Source organism: Nomascus leucogenys, chromosome 1a, assembly GCF_006542625.1.
Source record: "Nomascus leucogenys isolate Asia chromosome 1a, Asia_NLE_v1, whole genome shotgun sequence".
NCBI classification, from domain to species: Eukaryota; Metazoa; Chordata; class Mammalia; order Primates; family Hylobatidae; genus Nomascus; species Nomascus leucogenys.
In genome coordinates, this window is record NC_044381.1 from 64182745 (window position 1) to 64204768 (window position 22024).

The following is a 22024-nucleotide window of genomic DNA, read 5'->3' on the forward strand; positions in this document are numbered from 1 at the left end:
TGAGGAGTCGGGTGGGAGTGGGGTGGGGGTAGAGAGGCCTGGAGTGTTACTCCCTGCAAATCCCTTCTGAGAACATCAGACCAAGGCAAGGAAGTTGCTCCTAAAATGCTCCAACAGAGATGAAAAGTAATGATCAGCACAATTACAGAAGAAAACAGACCTGTTTTCTATGTTTTAAAAATATTTTATCATACAATAATGACACATGCATGGCAGAAAATTTCTGAACTGTATATGAGCAGAATGGAGGAAATCAGTAATTCCTCATTACCCACTACCCCAAGATAATGGCTGTTAACATTTGGGCATATTCTTTTCTTGTGGGTGCAACAAATACAGCATATTTACTATTTTGTATCCTGCCTCTATAAAAAAACTTCATATTATAAATGAGTTTTAATAAATCTAGAAAATGACTCTTGGGTGCTTATCAAAATAAAACTTTTCCTATTTTCATTTTGCTTATATGTCACAGGACTTACTTTCAACTGGTGGTAAGATTGGTGAGTATGTCTATCCATGTGATATTTAAAGTAAAACAAAACATTTATAGTTTTAAGGTGTATCAGTCAGAGTTCTTAGACACTAGCAACAGAAAGTGACTCTGGCTAAGCAGATACGTGATTGGGCAGCTGGAGAATTGGGAGAACTGGAGAGCCTGAATGAAGGCTGAGCTTTCTGGAGCAGCACCCAATACCAAACCCCAGAACTGGTCTGATGAGAAAATGCCACCTCTAGGGAGCTCTCGATGCCACGTGACCTCTCTGCCAGGATCTTAATCACAGCTGCTGGCCCTGCCATACTCAAAGCTACCTCTGTGTCGAGTGTGCAGCTACAAGGCCACCCTTCTGCCACTGCTGAAGAGAGCACGAGCTCCCCCCTCCCTTTCATAATGTAAGCTCCCAGTCCGCCTCCGTGCAGGCTGCCTGGTTGGCAGAGCTCACTTCTCCCTCAGCCTTTTCTCTAGCTGCAAGGGAAACTGGGCAAGCAAGTCTCTAGCTTTTTTTCTCTCACTTTGGGTAGACGATTTTGCCTCGCCCAACCTGGACTCACAAAGTGGTGAACTTGCCAAACACATAACTCGGTTCAGGCAGTGGGTGGCCAAATGAAAGAAAAATGTTTTGCTTGTGTCATGTTGTTATGAGATCTTGCCTTAACTGATGTTTTCAAATAACTAAACAGCTTCCTGTTCAATCATGTTAGAGAAATTGACCTCATTTCTGTTGGCCCCTGTGGCTTGGACAAAGTTACAGCCTTTCTTACTTACCTATCCCATGAGCCAGTAAGGATCAAATAAGATGAAAATGCTTTGGAGGCAATAAAGAACATGCAAGTTATAATTATTCAACCCCTTGACTAATTTCTCAGTATCTCCTTTCCATTCCGACATCCATCTGAAACGGTCATCTTGAGGATTATCATGGATATCCTAACAAACTATCCAGTGACTTCTGGCTTGACACCTTGGCAGCATCTGACACCTCTCCCACCCCCAGCCCCCTACTCCCATCCCCACACATACTACTAGTCACTTTCCAAATTCTATAGATTCTTCCCACCATGTTTTTTTTTCTGCAGCAGTCTCTGTTTCCAGAGCCCTATATAGGCCATCATCATCTTCTACCCTGAATAATCACAAGTCACTATCATTCTACCCATTGCTACCAGACATCTTCTTGAAGCACATCTCTCATTACCTACTCCTGCTCAGAAACCATCAATGGTTCCCCACTACTCACAGAATAAAGTCTGCTTCCAAGGGGTGTCACCATTAGGACCCTGGCTTTCCATCCAGCATGAGTTCACGGTTTTCCACAGACATCCCCAACTTCCTCTACTCAATCCAGTTATTTGTGGGTGAGTTCAAAGAAGCTTAAGCTCTTGGGGCCCCATCTGAGACATGGCCAAGTTGGAAAGAGAAGAAGAGGGTTGCTGGGCTTCTATAGGGCTTCTTAGAAATGGGACTGTAATGAGAGCATTTAGGTTTTTTCAATGGGGAAAGCCATTCGTGGAGCTGCCAGAATGTGAATGGGCTAAAGAGGAATTTAATTAAATCACTTATTGAGAACCAACAGAAGAATTTTGGGGGATGAGAAAAATAGTGTCAATATTGAAAGAGTGCAAAATACTGGCATGAACGTGGTAGGAAATGCCCCTCCATGGGACATTATCAGTGGAGATGTATGGACTGTGGTGGTGGTCATTCAATTAGTAAGCATGTAAAACAGGCATGTAAAATTAACACTTTATCCAACAAACATTTATGGAACATCTATTCTGTACCTGATACTAAGAGTCCTGGAGATACAGTAGAGAAGATAGCAGTTCTCACTCTCATCAATTTTACATTCTAGTGGGAGAGACAGATAGCAAGCAGATTAATAAGTAAATACACACGATCATGTCATGTTTTTACAATGCTCTGAGGAAAAATAAAGCAGAGTAATGTCAAAGAGTGTGACATAGGGTTGTAGTGGTCAAGGAAGGCCTGGCCATTTGAACCAAGGCCTGATGAAGTGAGGGAGCAAGCCCTGCATATATTTGTGGGAAAAGCCTTCTAGGCAAAAGGAACAGCAAACACAAAAACAGACCTTGAGGCAAGAGCATGCTTGGAGTCCTTGGATAATAGCAAGAAGCTGAGAGACAGTGGGTACTACAATGATATTAAGGATGGCAGTCAGGGATCAGCTCAGGTAGGGTCTTATAGGCCAAGAGACTGATCATTTCTTCTCTGCTCCATATTCCTTTCCCATAGAGTTGTCTCCTAAGCTAGTCCTGCACTGGGTTTTGGGATATGAGCTCTGAAGCCATAGCCAATGGACCTCAGGATGAATCCATGGGATTCTTTTTTTTTTTTTTGAGACGGAGTCTCGCTCTGTCGCCCAGGCTGGAAGTGCAGTGGCGCAATCTCGGCTCACTGCAAGCTCCGCCTCCCGGGTTCATGCCATTCTCCTGCCTCAGCCTCTCCGAGTAGCTGGGACTACAGGCGCCCGCCACCACGCCCGGCTATTTTTTTTTTTGCATTTTTAATAGAGACGGGGTTTCACCGTGGTCTCGATCTCCTGACCTTGTGATCCGCCCACCTCGGCCTCCCAAAGTGCTGGGATTACAAGCGTGAGCCACCGCGCCCGGCCACCATGGGATTCTTTATCCTGAGAATTTGGATGTGAAGCTTTATAAAGTGATAGGAGTCCAGGCAGGGCTGGGCTGCATGGGCCGTGTTTGGCTCATGTGCATAGAGAAGTATCCTGAAACAAGAAGGAGGGAGAGGAATGAGGCAGACATAAAGGGAAAGAAACATAAATGAGAGCCCATGGGTCCATGAGGAGGAGGGATGTGCCAGTCTTGGTCCCAAAGCTTCCTGAGGCCCAGCTACACTTCATGCTCTTGAATTCCATATATTATCCATGTCCTTGTTAGTAAATTCACATATACTTAAGCCTAAGTGACTCCTAGTTCTTTCAACCAAATTGTCACTGACTCTGACCCCATTGTGTGCCAGGAAAGAGATGTGGAAAAGAGGTTATTGGCCTTGAAGACAGCAAAGTTACTGAGACTTGGCAGGTGAAGAAAGTCTTCATGGGGAGTTTGTGTAGACATATATTTGTTTTGTCTACACAAACAATTTTGGGTTGTAGGGGGTAAATATTTATGAGTAGGATTGCTGGATCAAATGTAAGTGCAGAGTATTTGTTTAATTTGATTTAAAAACTGCCTCTATTAGTAGTCAGAGTTCTCCAGAGAAACAGAACCAACAGGCTGTGTGTGTAGGGGGGAGGAGGTATGTGTGTCTGTGTGTGTTTGTGGCGGGGGGGCTGGGTGTGTGTGTATACACATGTATGTATATATAGAGATCAATTGGTTGATTTAGCCAAAAGAATTGGTTCGTGTGATTGTGGAGGTTTGGTAAGTCCAAAATCCACAGAGCAAGCTGGAAGGCTGGAGACCCAGGGAAGAGTTGCAGTTCAAATTCAAAGGCAGTCTGCTGGGAGAATTCCTTCTTGTTCAGGCGGTGGTCAGTCTGTTCTTGTAAGGCCTTCAACTGATTGTATGAAGCCCACTTACATTATAGTGGGTAATCTGCTTTACTCAAAGTCTACCATTTAAGTGTTAATCTCCTCAAAAAAACACCTTCATCTGCAAATGAATAAACCAACTTTATTTCTGTTTATCTCTATCTTTCTCTCTCTTTCTTTCACAAAAACATACAGAATAATATTTGACCAAATATCTGGGCACTGTGGCTCTGCCAATTTAGTTCATAAAATTAACCATTAGATTGCCAAACTGTTTTCCAAAGTGGTTCTTCCATTTTGATTTCCCACCAGCAATATATGAGATTTCCAGTTGTTCTGCATCCTTGTCAACACTTGGAATTTTCAGGCTTTTTAGTTTTAGGTATTCTAGTTAGGTTGTAGAGATAATGCATTGCATTTCCCTGATGACTGATGATGTCGAGTGTCTTTTTATGGGCTTATTGTCCAATCATATCTTTTCTGTACTAAAGCATCTGTTTAAATCTTTTGGTTATATTTTCAGTGGATTGTTTGTCATCTTATTGAGTTGTAAGGGTTTTTTATGTATTCCAGGTATAAGTCTTTTATCACGTAGGTGTTTTGCAAATATTATCTCTAGTCAATGACTCATCTTATTTTCCTAACACTGTCTTTCAAAGGATGGAAGCTTTTAATTTTGATGATGTGCAAATTATTAACTTCTGCTTTCATAGTTTGTACATTTTTTGTGTCCTGTTTAAGAAATCTTCATGCTTGGGCAACATGGTGAAACCCCATCTCTACTAAAATACAAAAAATTAGCCAGGCATGGTGGCATGTGCCTGTAGTCGCAGCTACTTGGGAGGCTGAAGCAGGAGAATCGGTTGAACCCGGGAGGCGGAAGTTGCAGTGAGCCGAGATCACGCCATGGCACTCCAGCCTGGATGACAGAGCAAGAGACTCCGTCAAAAAAAAAAAAAAAAGGAAATCTTCACCTAGCCCAAAGTTACAAAGATTTTTCTGCTATGTTTTCTTCTGGAAGTTTTATAGCTTTAGCTCTTACATTTAAGTCTCTGGCCCATTTTAAGTTAATTTTTGTGAATAATGAGAGGGAAGGGTTGATTTTTTTCATATATGAATATTCAGTTCTAATACCCCTTTTTTGAAAAGATTATCATTTCCATATTGAATTATCTTAACAGTTTTGTTGAAAATCATCTTACCATATATGGTGGGTCTATTTCTGGGCTTCATTTTGTTTCTTTGATTTATATGTCTATCCTGTGTTAATATCACACTGTCTTGATTACTGTAGCTTTATACTAAGTTTTGTAATCAGGTAGTATGAGTCCTCCAACTTTACATTTTCTTGTAGATTTTAGAATCAGATTTTAGCATTTCCATATAACTTTTATAATCTACTTGTCAATTTCTACAGAGAAGTCTGCTGGGATTTTGATTGGTATTATGTTGAATCTATGGATCATTTGGGGCATAATTGATGCCTTAATAATACTGAATTTTCCAACCCATGAACATGGTATATCTCTCCATTTATTTAGATCTTCCTTAATTTCTCTCAGCAATGTTTTATAGTTTTCAATGAATATATTTTGTTAATTTTTTTCCTAAGTATGTCATGTTTTTAGTATTTTCTTTTTAATTTCAACTTCCAGCTGTTCATTGCTAGTATATTAAAATGTCATTGCATTTCATATATTGACCTTGTATCTTGTGACCTTGTTAAACTCAGTTATTTTATCGCTTTGGTATATTCCTTGGTATTTTCTACATAATGATTATGTCATCTGCAACCAACTTTATTTCTCTGTCTCTCTCTCTTTTTCTTTCTCTCTCTCTCTCTCTCTTTCTCTTTCTCTTTCTCTCTCTTTCTCCCTCTCCTCTACCCTCTCCCCTTTCCCCTCTCCCCTCTCCTCTTTCCTTATTACATGGGCTAGGACCACCAATATTGAATTGAAATAATTGAAATGGTGAGAGAAGTGGTCTTTCACTATTAAGTGCGGTGTTAGCTACAGGTTTTTTGCAGATGCTCTTTATCAACTTTTCTTCTATTTCTAGTTTGTTGAGAGTTTTTATTTTGAATGGGAGTTGAGTTTTGTGAAATGCTTTTTCTGAACATATTGAGATGGTGAGTGTATATGTTTATTTTACTAGCTATATAGCCTTGGAAAGGTCAGTTTCTGTCTTCTGAGAAATAGGGATACTAATACCTTTTCCTGTGGCCGTTATGTAATATATATAACATTCAGCATAGGCTCTGGTGCTTGGTTGGCTCTGTAATATTATTATATGGATAATTATTAATATTACAGAGTCAAAATGTTGACTCTGTAACATTATTATATACATTAATTTTTTTTTAATTTTCCAAATGTAAACGTATTATTAACCAAGCATTTGCAAATTATATGACTCCCAGCAATTCTAAATTTCTCCCAAGGAATACTTGTGCCCCAGATGAGCATTCCTGTCCTAAGCTTTCCAGATTTGCTTTATTTCCCAGGAGTGAGGGCTCACACTATTTTATAGTTTCCTAATCATAAGACACTGTATTCTAAAACTGTCATTGTTTCCTAGTAAGTTTTAAAGCAACATTTTTTGTTTAAATATGCACACATAATGTGTGAACATGTGTGTAAGTAATGGCTTTAGGAGCGGTACATATGCAAAATAGATGGGCATTACACCTGGGTAACACTTTATTTTATTAATCTTTTCTGTTATCTATCTTTTCCCTTAGTAATTTATTTGTTGAGGAAAAAATGGTCAATTTTTCCTGTAGGATGTTCTGTGGTCTGGGTTTTGCTGATTGTCCCCTGTGCTGTCATTTCATATGCTCTGTTCTCTATGTTTTATATAAATTAGTAGACAGATGTAGAGGCTTCATTGGACTCCATTTAGATGATTTTTGGCAATATTATTTCATAAGTGCTTTTTCTAAGTGTATTAATTTATTGGGGATTTAAAAATGATGACATTCAGATTTTACTATTCCCTCATTTATTAGCTGGACTTCTATAAGGAGGAACACTTGTCAACTCTCTGGTTACTTGACATATAATTTATACTAGCAAGGCAGAGTAAATGTTTGATTCTTTCTTTTTATTTACCAGTTTTCAAAATAAGAAGTTGGTTTTCTCACACCCTCCAGGAGGTAACCAGTGAGAAAGGCAAGTTTTATTGTTAATATTGACTTTAGTACTGTGAATTTAAGCACATTTGATATATTTTAATCTATTTCATTTTGGACAGTAGGAGCCTATTAAAGGTGGCCCTGAATCCTTTTGACATACTCCTTGTGCTGTTTGATAGCTCCTTTGCTCCTGGTGTAATGAGATGTTCCAGGTTCATCTTTTATATTTTCTGCTTTTGACCTGGAATCAGCTACTTTCCCTGAGAACCTTAGTTTCTTTAAGTGAGAAATGGTATTTAGTGACCTCAATCTTTTGGGACTACTAGGTTGTTCATTATTTCTAGGCCAATTTAATGGGCAGAGTGAGATAAAATGCATCACAAGTTCATATTGATCCTTCTCATTCAAATTCAATACAACAGGATTACAACTCCCTTTTAAAAGAGAAAAATTCACATAGACTAATACAACTTCAGTGAGCCACAGAACTCAGTTGAGAATAGATGGATGAAAATAATGCCAAAAAACGTCTTTTAACTGTAAACTATCTCTGTAAAATAGAAGTTTTTCTATTGCTAAATCATAATTTAATGAACATGATGGGAGCTGAGGATTAGATTATCATAAAAATCAAAACATATATAAATTCTCTTATAGTTTTAGGGACCCTGAGAATGGGGCATGGATCCTGTTTTTTGAGAAGCTCTGTCCCTGTCTATATATTTCTGTTATTTTCATGTGACTTCATGGATTCATATTTTTTAATTTTTAATTTTCAAAATTTAACTTTGAAATTCTAATTTTCAAAAATTTAATTTTCAAAATTCAAAATTTCAAAAACATACACCTTGTATGTTTTTTCCATCAATCTTCTGAATGGGCACTGAGGCATCTGAAAGAAAAAGATTTTGCATATACTTGCCTAGACAGACACCAAGGTTGTCTTGTCTTAGTAAAAATTTTATGTGATTTTTAATCACTTCTGATTCATTTGCTGACTTGATACCTGAATGGTTCTTTAAACTATTTAAACATGCACATACCTGCATGCAAACACAAACCATCTATTTAATCTTGTACACATAAATGAAGAGAGGGTCAGGGCAAGGGCTTTATTATTCACTTTACAAAGTATGCGCTTGATGGCTCACACCTGTAATCCCAGCACTTTGGGAGGTCGAGGTGAACAGATCACCTGAGGTCTGGAGTTCGAGACCAGCTTGGCCAACATGGTGAAACCCCATCTCTACTAAAAAATACAAAAATTAGCTGGGCATGGTGGCGCATGCCTGTAATCCCAGCTACTTGGGAAGCTGAGGTAGGAGAATTGCTTGAACCCAGGAGGCGGATGTTGCAGTGACCTGAGGTTGGGCCACTGCAATCCAGCCTGGATGACAGAGTAAAACTCCATCTCAAAACAAAAACAAAAACAAAATATGCACTTGAGCATTTCATTCATAAAGCTAGACACCCTAGTGCATTTAAAATATGATTACCTGTACAAAAATCTGTATACAGCTCTTTAGCAACATATCTCTTTAGTAAATAAAATTACTGTTCATCAGATGTGTTGTCTTTTGAAAGAAAGAAACAACACCATATTCAAAGTTTGCCAATGCTGCTCAGTTGTGAATTCTGCAAGAAGGCATTCATGGTAATGTCATGACTCATGAATTATGTGCTGTATTTGAGCAGTGAGGTCAGCTGTTATAGCACATAATTCATTATCTCACATTCATGATTTTTCTTCCTTTCTCTATTTCATATGTCCTGCCTTCCTTTTTTCTATGTAGAATTTCTCCTATCTGGCCCAGTGTTGGGCATGATCCAGCTTTTCTATTAAAATGTAACTTCAACATTTATTTTTCATAATTGTCATTTTAAAAGTATGACAGTTTTGAAGATATTATTTTATAGCACTTTTATGTGTTTTAGGTCCACATTAAACTGGAAGAAAGTGTTATACAAGACAAGTACATCTTCTGTGCATTAGAAGTTGTGCTTGTTATTCAAACTGCTTCTCAGCCTGTGTCTGCTGAGCCACGGTATGGAAGCATGTTTCATCTATTTTACTTATTTGGGCCAATGGCTTATCCCTAAAGCAGCCTACAAGAATTTATATTTTTTAATTTTTAATTTTCAATTTTTATGGTTATATAGTGGTGTAAATATTTATGGGGCACATGAGATATTTTGATACAGCCATACAATGAGTCATAATTACATCACAGTAAATGGGCTATCCATCACCTCAGGCATGTATCTTTTCTTTCTGTTACAAACAATCCAATTATAGTGTTTTTGTTATTTTAAAAGGCATAATAAATTATTGTTGACTGTAGTCACCCTGTTGTACTGTCAAACACTAGATCTTATTTATTCTATTTAACTATATTTTTGTGCCCATTAATCATCCCTACTTCATCCTCCCTAACCCTTCCCAGCCTCTTGCAGCTATCATTCTACTCTCTATCTCTGTGAATTCCATGGTTTTAATTTTTATCTCCCAGAAATAAGTGAGAACATGTGAAGTTTATCTTTCTGTGTCTGAGTTATTTCACTTAATGTAAAGACCTCCAGTGCCATCCCTGCTGTTGCAGATGACAGGATTTCATTTAGGATCTCATTCTTTTATATGGCTGAATAGTACTCCATTGTGTATATGTATCACATTTATTTTCTTTCTTTCTTTCTTTCTTTCTTTCTTTCTTTCTTTCTTTCTTTCTTTCTTTCTTTCCTTTCTCTCTCTCTCTCTTTCTTTTTTTGAGACAGGCTCTCACTCTGTCACCTAGGCTTGGGTGCAGTGGTGCCATCATGTCTCATTGCAGGCTCAACTTCTCCAGGCTCAGGTGATCCTCCCACCTAAGCCTCCCAGGTAGTTGGGACTACAGGCACATGCCACCATGTCCAGGATTTTTGTACTTTTTATAGAGATGGGGTTTCACTGTGTTGCCCAGGCTGGTCTCAAATTCCTGGGCTGCTCCAGTGATCAGCTCGCCTCAGCCTCCCAAAGTGCTGTGATTACAGAATGTATATTCTTTATCCATTCATCTGTTGATGGACATGTAAGTTGCTTCCAGATCTTGACTATTGTGAATGGTGCTGCAACAAACATGGGAGTGCAGATAGCTCTTTGATATGCCGATTTCCTTTTTGGGAGTATATACCTAGCAGTGGAATTGCTGAATCATATGGTAAGTATATTTTTAATTTTTTGAGGAACCTCCAAACTGTTCTCCATAGTGGCTGTATTAATTTACAGTCCCCTTAACAGGACATAAGGGTTCCCATTTGTCCACATCCTCAGCAGCACTTGTTATTGACTGTCTTTTGGATAAAAGTCATTTTAACTGGGATGAGATGCTACCTCATTGTAGTTTTCACTTACATTTATCTGATAATCAGTGATGTTGAGCATCTTTTCATAAACCTGTTTGCCATTTGTATGTCTTCTTTTGAGAAATGTAAGATCCTTTGCCTGTTTTTAAACCAGATTATTAGATATTTTTCCTATAGAGTTGTTTTAGCTCTGGTTATTTATCTGTTGTCATATGGGTAGTTTGCAAATATTTTCCCTCATTCTGTGGCTTGTCTCCTCACTTTGTTGATTATTGCCTTTGCTGTGCAGAAGCTTTTTAACTTGATGTGATCACATTTGTCCATTTTTGCTTTGGTTTTCTGTGCTTGTGGAATATTACTCAAGAAGTTTTTGCCCATCCAATTTCCCAGAGAGTTTTCAGTGTTGGGTGCGTATATATTTACAGTTGTTATATTGTCTTGCTGAATTGACCCCTTTATCATTATAGAGTGACCTTCTTTGTTTCCTCTTACAGTTTTTGTCTTGAAATATATGTTGTCTCATATAAGTATAGCTACTCCTGCTGTTTTTTGGTTTCCATTTACATGGAGTATCTTTTTCCATTCCTTTATTTTCTGTCTGTGTGTGTTTTTATAGGTGAAGTGTGTTCCTTGTAGGCAACAGATCATTTAATCCATTCAACCATTCTATGTTTTTAGATTGAATTGTGTCCATTTACATTAAATATTGTTATTGATAAGTAAGAACTCACTCCTGCCATTTTTTTTTTTTCTGGCTGTATTGTGGTCTTTCCTTCCTTCCTATCTTCCTTTTAGTGAAGGTTATTTTTATCTGGTGGTGTGTTTTGATTTCTTGCTTTTTTGTGTGTATATGTTTTATGTTTTTTGATTTGGGGTTACCATGAGGCTCGTAGATAATACACTAATTATTTTAAACTGATCACAACTTAACACCAATTGCATAATCAAAGAAATAAGTAAAGAGAAAAGTAATAACAACTGTATACTTTAACTTCATCCCCTGATTTTAAACTTTTTCTTTTCTGTTTATATCTTATTGTACTATGTCTTGAAAAGTTGTTATAGTTTTTTTTTTGACTAGTTTATCTTTTATTCTGTCTACTCAAGATATACTTATACACCACAATTATAATGTTATAATATTCTATGTTTTTCTGTGCACTTACTATCACTAGTGAGTTTCGTGCCTTCAGATGATTTCTTATTGTTCATTAGCATTCTTTTCTTTCAGACTGAAGTACTTTCTTTAGCATTTCTTGTAGTATAGGCCTGGTGTTGATGAAATCCCTTAGCTTTTGTTTGTCTGGGAACATCTTTATTTCTGCCTCATATTTGAAGGATATTTTCACCAGATATACTGTTCTAGAATAATTTTTTTCCTTCTGCACTTTAAATATGTTATGCCACTCTCTCCTGGCCTGTGAGGTTTCCACTGAAAAGTCTGCTGCCAGATGTATTAGAGTTCCATTGTATGTTATTTGTTTCTTTTATCATGCTGCTTTTAGGATCCTTTCTTTATTCTTGACCTTTGGGAGTTTGATTATTATATGTCTTGAGATAGTCTTATTTGGGTTAAATCTCCTTGGTGTTTTTTAACCTTCTTGTACTTGAATATTGATATCTTTCTCTAGGTTTGGGAAGTTCTCTGTTATTATCCCTTTGAATAAACTTTCTACCTCTATCTCTCTCTCTACCTCCTATTTAAGGCCAATTACTCTTAGATTTGCCTTTCTGAGCTTGTTTTCCAGATCTTATAGGCATGTTTCATTCCTTCAAGTTTATTTAGGACCCCAGAGCACTTTAATCCGCAGTGGCAAGACTTGCAGGAACTCAAGTTTCAACCACTAGAATGGGCAATTCCCCTCTGGCTAGGGCTGGTCTAAATGCTCCCTCCATGAGTGCCATCTGAGTTCTGCCTGGTATTGCTTTCTGCTGCAACAAGGCAGCATTGAGTTTCAATGCAAAGTTCTTCAGTCACTGTGTTCTCCCTCTCCTAAGCTCAGATTCTCTCTCCACACCACATGGTCGTTGCCAGGGGATGGAGGAGGGGTGGTGTTGGCAATTCAAGACTGTCTTTCCTACCCTCTTCAGTGCCTCTTTCACTGATATGAAGTTATAACCAGATATTTTGATTGCTCATCTGATTTTTGGTTCTTATGAAGGTGCTTTATTGTGTGGATAGTTGTTCAATTTGGTGTTCCTGCAGGGAGGATGATCAGTGAAGGCTTCTATTCAGCCATCTTGCTCTGCTTCCTCTTCTCATTTACTGAATAACTTTCTCATAGAGTTTGACCTAAAGATGCAATTAATGATTAGTTCAGATTGTGAAGCTGAAAGCTGATGCTGGTGTCACCTTCTAAAATTAAGCTTCTGGTTATAATTAAGAGCTGCAGCCTTGGAGCATTGAATATTATCTGTGGCTTGGTTGCTAACAGGGAGAACTTCAGGATGCTCCTTTTAACTCCAGTTCTGCTAGGCCAGCTTAGAAAAGGAGCAGTAGTATTAGAGAAACTTGTATTTGAACTTGTTCTCAAGGGCATGGTAGCAAATATCTCGGTGGATTGAATGCAGATGGAGAGGAAACTTTGATCATTTGAGAGATGGAGTACCAGCAAGTCCTCTCATCCTTCAAGTTGTCAGAGGAAATAACATTTACCTGAATGAAAGGTCAGTTGAGATGGCAAATGCTAAGAAGATTAGAGTCCCTCACTTTGCCCTGCATGTGAACTACCCAGCTCCGATGACAAAAGAGTTTGAAGTGGAGTGCTTTGGGAGAGAGTCTCAGCCTTCTGGCTCAACTGCTGCTTTCTACTTATAGAAAGTATTCCAGGTGCTACCTTTCCTTCATGTTTTGCATGGCTGTATGTTGAAAAGCATGACCTATGTGTCAGTCTGGGTTCCAGCAGGAAAGAATCAGGTAATTTAGAAGAGTTTAATGAAGAGACTCTTTAAAAAGATATGTTCAGGACTACATAAAACAACAAGAGATGGTGAGGCATCCTGAGGTTTGCAACAGTGGGGAGCTTTAACCCTATCTAGGCCTGAAGGGGCCAAGAGATTAAAAAAAATAATTAAAAATAAAATAAAATAAAATAAAAGACACAGTTACTGGTGAAAAAAAAAAAAAAAGAGAGAGAGAGGGAAGATTCTCAAACCCTGGACAGAGTAGCTATAGCTGTTAGGGAGGGCAGCCTGGCAGGAGCTGTGGCCTGTAGGAGGGGCTGATGACCATGATGACCCAGCAGGGAGGGAGCTGGAGGAATCGATACTCTGACCTTACTTTCTTGCCTCTCTCCTGTCTCCTGCCAATGTGTCCCATTGGCTTAACCCAACCAGAAGTGAGAGGACAAGGAAGCCCAATGATACAGAATATCATTCGTTTGGATCACAGAATTGAGAGGCAGTAGATCCAGAGAGGCAAATGGAAAGAAAATACCCAAAAACATCTATTTCTTTTAAAATATGGATTGTTCTATACAGCAAAATGGTAAGTATGAACAAGTACTTCATGTATCTGATTCCAAATCACTTAATGGGTGTGAAGTGAGAACCCCAAGATTCTAACCCCAAGTAAATAATAATAGTAGTGGTCGTTATTGTTGTGATCTTTATCTTTGTTGAGAGTTTACATTGTACCAGGAACTGTTGTAAACACTACATCTATATTAACTAATTTAGTTTTTAAAACAATCCCATAAGTACTATAATTAGTCTCATATTATATAGTTGAGGAAACTGCAGCACAGGAAGCTTAGGTCCTCCGTACACAGTCTCGAAGCTCAGAAGTAGAGAGGCAGGATTTAAATCCAGGCTGTAGGGATACACTCCTACCCTGTACTGACTCTCTCTCAATAAAGGAAAAAGTAAATAAGACACCTTTGGAGGAGGGACGTTGGAGCATTCAGTAATGATTAATATTTGCTTCCTGTTGATAATTAGAAAGATATTTGAAGAGATTTAATGTGTTTGAAATCTCTTTCCAACTGAAGAATTTTAGGTTTATAAGGCAAAGAAAGTTAATTTGTTTGTGGGTCATTAACAGTGACTCCACCCAGAACAGTTTAATGATAGCTTTTCTTTCTCTTCCCTTTAATATTATTTTTCTTTCCTGTGTTATTCAGACAAAAGGTGCTTTTTCTTTCTTCTTTTTATTTTTTATTTATTTATTTTTTATTTTTAATTTTTCATACTTTAAGTTCTAGGGTACATGTGCACAACATGCAGGTTTGTTACATATGTATACATGTGCCATGTTGGTTTGCTGCACCCATTAACTCATCATTTACATTAGGTATATCTCCTAATACTATCCCTCCCCCCTTCCCCCACCCCACGACAGGTCCCAGTGTGTGATGTTCCCTACCCTGTGTCCAAGTGTTCTCATTGTTCAACTCCCACCTATGAGTGAGAACATGCGGTGTTGAGTTTTCTGTCCTTGCGATAGTTTGCTGAGAATGATGGTTTCCAGCTTCATCCATGTTCCTACAAAGGACATGAACTCATCCTTTTTTATGGCTGCATAGTATTCCATGGTGTATATGTGCCACATTTTCTTAATCCAGTCTATCATTGATGGACATTTGGGTTGGTTCCAAGTCTTTGCTATTGTGAATAGTGCCGCAATAAACATATGTATGCATGTGTCTTTATAGCAGCATGATTTATAATCCTTTGGGTATATACCCAGTAATGGGATGGCTGGGTCAAATGGTATTTCTAGTTCTAGATCCCTGAGGAATGGCCACACTGACTTCCACAATGGTTGAACTAGTTTACAGTCCCACCAACAGTGTAAAAGTGTTCCTATTTCTCCACATCCTCTCCAGCACCTGTTGTTTCCTGACTTTTTAATGATGGCCATTCTAACTGGTGTGAGATGGTATCTCATTGTGGTTTTGATTTGCATTTCTCTGATGGCCAGTGATGATGAGCATTTTTTCATGTGTCTTTTGGCTGCATAAATGTCTTCTTTTGAGAAGTGTCTGTTCATATCCTTTGCCCACTTTTTGTTGGGGTTGTTTGATTTTTTCTTGTAAATTTGTTTAAGTTCTTTGTAGATTCTGGACATTAGCCAAAAGGTGCTTTTTCTGAGCTTCAGGAGGACACTAACAGCAGAGTAGCATCTACCAAGTACCAGGCATTGGCCAGAGAACTTGGAAAGGATAAATCGTTTAATCTTAATAATAGCCTTGCAAAGCCACTGTTAAAAATCCCTATTTTACAGGTAAGAAGACTGAGTCCTGGAGATATATGTCTTGCTCAAGATCATTCAGTTAAAAAGCATAAGCCCTGGCAGGTCTCACTTGTTCTGAAGCTCTATCTACTGACTGTAGTGTCCCCTGGAGACTAAGTGATTTGCCCTGGGCCAAGGCCATCAGGGCTGATGAATGAGCTTTCAGTTAACCAAAGCCTTCACGTATTTTTTTCACATGAACGCCTATGTTTATTTATGGGTTACTCCTAAAAAGAGAAGCTGAAGAGAGGCCACAGATACAGGAGAAAATGAGGATGGTGGTATTGTCATGGAGAGAGGGGAGTGTTTCTAGAAAGAGAGCCGTGTGCCAGAGGCAGCAGAGAGCCTGATAAGTTAAGGACAAGTGTCCTTTGCATTTGGACATGTGGAGATCATTGGTGACCTTCAAGAGAAGTGTTGGGGAGTGATCCAATTGGAGTAAACTTTAGGGTAAATAGGAGGGCCAGGAAGTAGAGGCAGCACGTCTGGACCCTTCCTTGGAGACAAGTCGCTGAGAAGGAAGGTAGACATTCAGTGGCGGCCAGGAGGGTGGAATGGTTTTCTAAAGACAGAAGATATTAGAATGTGTTTGAAACTGATGAGCAGGGTCCATAGAAAGGAAGAGGATAACAATGTAGCAGAGAGGGGGAGCAATTAGGGATCAAAGTTGGCCTGTTGACTCAATTCTGTGTGATCTGGTCCCTGCCCACGTTGCTGGCCCCATCCCCTGATCATTATGCCTAGTCGTTCTTCTTTCTGTTCCTCCATGCTGAACTCAGTCTTGCTTTAGCACCTTTGCATTTGTGGTTCCCTCCTTCAAGTCTGCTTTGATATCACTTACTTACTGGTGCCTACCCTGACTGCCCCATTTTGAATTGTGACCCACAGTCCCTTCACATATATACTTCCACTCACCTTTTTCCTGCTTTTTAAAAAATATTGCACATATTACCTTTTTTACATGGTATATAACTTAATACTTATTATGACTTGTAATATTATCTCTTTTCCCTAGTAGAGTGTGATCTCCATGATGTTGGGTATCTATATCTGCTTTGTTTGCTAATGTATTTCAAGCACCTGGACACTGTGTGGCCGGGAGTAGGACCTCACTAATATGTTTGTTTGAATTGACTTAACTCTCCACTATCTGAAATTACCTTAATCAGTTGTTTGCTTGCTTATTAATTATTTGTCCCCTAAACAGAATGCAAGCAGGGAAAGCAGGGACCCTGACAGTCTCATTTACTGGGGTAACCCCAGCACTAGAACTGGGTCAATACATAGCAGTGCTCAATGAATATGTAATATGTTGAGTGACTGATGGTTATATCCCCTAACTCGACTGAACTCCCAGGCTCTAGACCTTTGGCTTGCCTTAAGCACAGCTGACTGTCAATCTGGACTGTCAGTTTTCAGACCTTTGCCATGCTTTGTCCCTCTGGAAATTTCTGGAATTTCAATATTTTACCATAACACAGAATGTGGATTCTGACTTCATCTTATGCAACTTGTTGTCATCATTTCATAGATATTATGCCTGTTTTTACTTCATGTGAATTCTTAATGCCTGTAGATGTTTAATAAATATTGCTCAGAAATGATGTTAATCACGAACTATTAGTGCTAAAAGGAAGTTTAGATAGTATTTAAACCTGTAGCATATATAATGGTTAAATCAGGCGTGAGTTAACATTAACATCAGCTGTCTAATCATAATGTAAAGTCAAAATTTAAGAATTAAATATTCTAAATACTAACCTTGTCATTAATTAAATACTTGATGCTGGCATTGGGTAAATTAAGGAGAAGATTGATGGAATCCTGAACATATATTGGATATGTTTAAAAGTTATATTGGTTTCAGTTCAGACTTTAGCTCCCTTACTGTAGGGGTCACATATTCTGAAGTTGCCTTTTGTATAGTTTTCTATAAGGAATCTTATGTGGTTAATTTTTGAAGTTGTCATTCTATAAAAAGCTATGAAGAAATCGTTAAAAGCCTAAAAAATATAATTGTGGGTTAATATAAGAGGAGATTAACACATGAAATATCACAGCCCTGTAACAATGCCTTTAAGAAGGTCATATTAGGCATTCTTTCTTTTTAACTCACTTTTACTCCAGAACTATTACATGAGTTCACAGGTATGGAGATTTAATAGAAACTTATTTGCAAAAACACAAGTTATAGGAAGATGAAGACAAATCGATTGTCTCTCACTGTTCTGCACTTCTAGGAATTTTAAGTCAAGCTACTTAGAAGTTTCCTGTATAGTATAATAAGATTTTAGAGCATGTCACTATGCCCATTATTTTTCATTATCTGCTTAAGAAGTTCTTCTGGTTAATAAGCTTTTCATCTCAGAACCTAGATCCTCTAGGAAGCTAATAGGTATTCTTTGGAATGGTTGCCATGGCACTCAGGTTACTCTGCCTGTCACTGTCTGAATATTTCTTCCTGTGATTATTTTCAGAGGAGCGGGATTAGCACAGAACTCTCCAGCCAGACCTAGACTGACTCCAATTCACTTTAAGGATGGGCAGTTTAAATAAGACTTTTGACCTTTATTTCTTCTCATAGTGTATTAGTCTTCTATTTCTGCATAACACATCATCACAAATTTAGCAGCTTAAAACAATACACATTCCTTATCTCATAGTTTCCATGGGGCAAGAGTCTGGGCACAGGTCAGGGTCATAATCAAGGTGTCTGCCCTGGGCTGCATTCTCATCTTGAGGTTTGGCTGGGGAAGAATCTACTTGCATGCTCATTAAGTTTGTTGGTAGAAATTATATTTTTTGTGGCTGTATGACTGAGGACTTAGCTTTCTGCTAATTGTAGACAGGAGTCTACCTACAGCTCTTTTCTGTGTGGCTGCTTACCTCATCAAGCCAGCAAGAAGATCCTCTCACTCCAACCCACCAAACCATGTCTTATATAGTAGTTATGGGGGTGACTTCCTATCATCTTTGTTCTATTCTATTGATTAGAAACAAGTCACAGGTCACACCTGCCCTCAAAGGAAGGGGATTACACAAAAGCACACACAGGAGGAGGGAGGGTCACTGGGTCACCTTAGGGTGTGTCTACCATGTTCAGGTATCTCATTCCCCCACCAGTGACTGTTAGCCGTTGCATCACACCTTTTGATACAGTTAATGGTGACTACAAAGGGAGGAATTTCAGACTTATTTTTTCTAGTTGTGGGACCAATTCGTGTTCCATTCTCAAGCTTCTTTCTGTGTTCTGGGATCTCTCTTGGTTACTTTGGGTGTGGGAGAGAGTCCCTGAGGATAATGGAGTTAAACAGAGAATTTGGTCTTGAGAAAGGGAAAGTTTGGTTCTAGAGTTTTTGAGTAGCCATCATATGTGTTTCATGGCATTAACACTATTTCCACTTGGTTTCTCATTATGTCACCCAGGAAAGTCGTTTAGGTTATCACAACAAATTGACACCCAGATGGCACACACACCATCAGAGGAGTCCTACAGTCAGGGTGGGAACTGGTCCAGATGAACTCAGTGAGCATGTCCTACCCACAAATTCTCTGTTTTTGCTATAAAATTAGAAAGTCTGCCTTCCCATGCAAGCCAGCTGGGGGAGGATATATTCTCTAGAGATCTAGTTAATGGAAGAACTATTTTTCACAATCTGACTGAGAGAGAGAAGAAAAAAGAAAAACCCCAGGGTGAATCTTACTGCATTGAACTATAATGAACCTCAAGACAATCAAATAAGATGACAACAACAACAAAAAGGCAACCCTTCACAGTTGAAAAAACAGTGTAATTTTTTGGATATTTAAAAACTTCTCTCTCACATTTAGAGTGCCCATATTCTTGGAAATTATTATGTAGCGTGTTTCTGTTTATATTCTTTCTAATGACCTGCTTTTGAAGTGCCTTAAGAAATGCCCACAGAGTGCATTAGTTTCAGAATAAAGAGTAGGTCAGCATTGTATGAGGGTTTTGAATAGTGACTGGAAGGCACTTTTAAGCATTGACAGCCGAAATTACTGAGGTAGAAATCTGCAAAAGTAAAGGCATTATCTAAAATAATAACTCAGAAATTGTCCAAGTTTTTTGTTGTTGTTGTTGTTGTTGTTTTTCTATAGGTGCTGCTCTTCTCCCACTGGCCTCAGGATTATAAGCTTTGGGGGCTTACTGGCTGACATTTTTAGGTAGATAAATATGGGCCAAGATGCCATTGGCTTTTGTGGATAGCAATGTGCCTTAGGACATGAACATAAAATCATAATAGTTCTTTCATTTCTTAGGGTTTGAAAGCTTATGTTTCTATTTCATTCTCTCCAGGAGATTTGGCCGAGTCTTAAAGAGTAAATTTATATAAATGGACAGAAGTGCCAGGTGCTTCTCAGAAATTCATTGACAGATAAAGGGGGCAGCATGTTTTGTTTTTTTCTATTCCATATTTTTCAGGAGATGTTTGTTTATGCAGTTTAGCTTACAGTTCTTTCTTATTCTTGTATATTGCGATACACACAATGAGTATGTGACTCTTCATTTTTAATGGGAAGAGGGATAACATTAAAATGGAGAATACTGACTTGAATTTTATTTAATGGATTCCCCCATTGGCTTTTATATCATCCTTTAAAAGTACTAACAGTTCCTAATGTACATTTGTGGAAAAAAAAAAAGCCAAAAAAAACAAAAAGCAAACAACAACAACAACAACAAAACAGTTTATTTCCATGCAATAGAAAGACCCCTGTGGCCAAAATCTGAGGCACTGCTGTTTACTTTTTGGTCCATGCTTGTGGCTGAAGCTCAGTTTGTCTTCAGCATAACCACATCTATCACCAATATGCTTGCTGCTCTTCACTGACCTTATAAGCCTGTGAACCACATTTAGAATCTAGCAGCTGATTCTAGAAAAATAGTAACCTCATCTAAAGGCTTGAACAAAAATTTGGCATGACCTGTACTTAACAAATTGCTTTTTCCTAAACCTAGAATGACATTCAAATGGTAGTTAATGTTTGAGTCTCCCCCAGTGTCCAAGTTAATCCCCTTATCAAGTAACTCAGATAAAGCCTTTTTGAACCATCAGGGTAGCATTGGATATACTGCCCAAAGAATGTGCTTAAGAATTAATCTGCTGAATTTATTAACAGAGAGTAATTTAGGCAGTGATGAACTCAAGCCCAGTGACATATGTTGCACTCTTGTATATTCAAGTTGATGGTTGTGCATTGAGTCAAAACCTCTTAAAGTCATTGGGATGTGTTTCAAATTTTAGTAACGCTGTTCTAATAATATGCTTAATATTAAATTTTACAAAGAACAAATGAAAAGCTTGAGACATATTTTAACCAAATTAGCCCAGCAGAGGACAGTGATTTAAACTAATTGAGTCTGCAAGTGGCATATCTCTAAGCCTAATTAATGCTTGAACCCTAAGATTTCTTCAAGATTGAACATTAGTCAGGCAACCTCAGTGTTCTCCATATTTACCAAGCCAGCAAATCTTTTTGGGCCTCCTATGTGCCAGGAACAGTTCTAGGGACAAGGGATGCTGCAATGGTCAATTCAGACAAGATCCCTCTTCCTGTGAAGCTTGTATTTCATTTGAGGAAGAAAATAATGAGCAAAAATGTAAATGTTCAATAAAACTATCAGCTGCAGTTAAATCCTACACAGAGAATTAATTAGGGCATCATGACAAACAGTGATTGGACAGCTACATTAAACTGGGTGGGACGAGAAGGTCTCAGTGAAATATACAGACTTTGAACAAAGATCCCATTGTCAAAAAGGAGCAGTCCTGGGAAAACATTCCAGAATGAACAGTGGTGTAAGCTTGACGTGTTTGAAGACAGGTACAGGCTTCTGTGGCCAATGTAGTAGGAATGGGGATGGTGGTCCCAAATAAAGACCATGTTGTGCAGAGCCCTATAAGACAGAGGAAGGAATTTGAATTTATTTTAAGCAAGATAAAATCCAAAGATCTCTGGAATGTAAGCTCCATGAAGGAACTATGGAGGCAAGAAACTTATTAGCAGGCTGTTGCTATGGGTTGGTTGTTAGCAATTAAATATCTGTAACAAAGGCTGGGCGTGTCCTATTTTTCCTTTTCAGTAGGAAGGAAAACCAGGAAAAACATGTCTCAGTTTGACAGTGGAGAAAGAGAATTTGATGCACTTTATTTTATTGTTGATGTCTATCTAAACTCACCTTTGCACCTGGGTTTCTCTGCATTTGTGAGAACTTGAACTGTAAATCATCATGCTTTGTTTTAAAACACTTGCTCAAGAACCAAGTTTTGGTCATGCCAT

The 22024-nt window shown here is 38.4% G+C and overlaps 1 protein-coding gene across 3 annotated transcripts in view; it reads left to right on the top strand.

Annotated features, from left to right (window-relative positions):
• The window catches only part of APBA1 (amyloid beta precursor protein binding family A member 1), a 242142-nt gene that overhangs the window by 26029 nt on the left and 194089 nt on the right, over positions 1–22024 (top strand). The gene's annotated exons all lie outside the window — the stretch shown is intronic.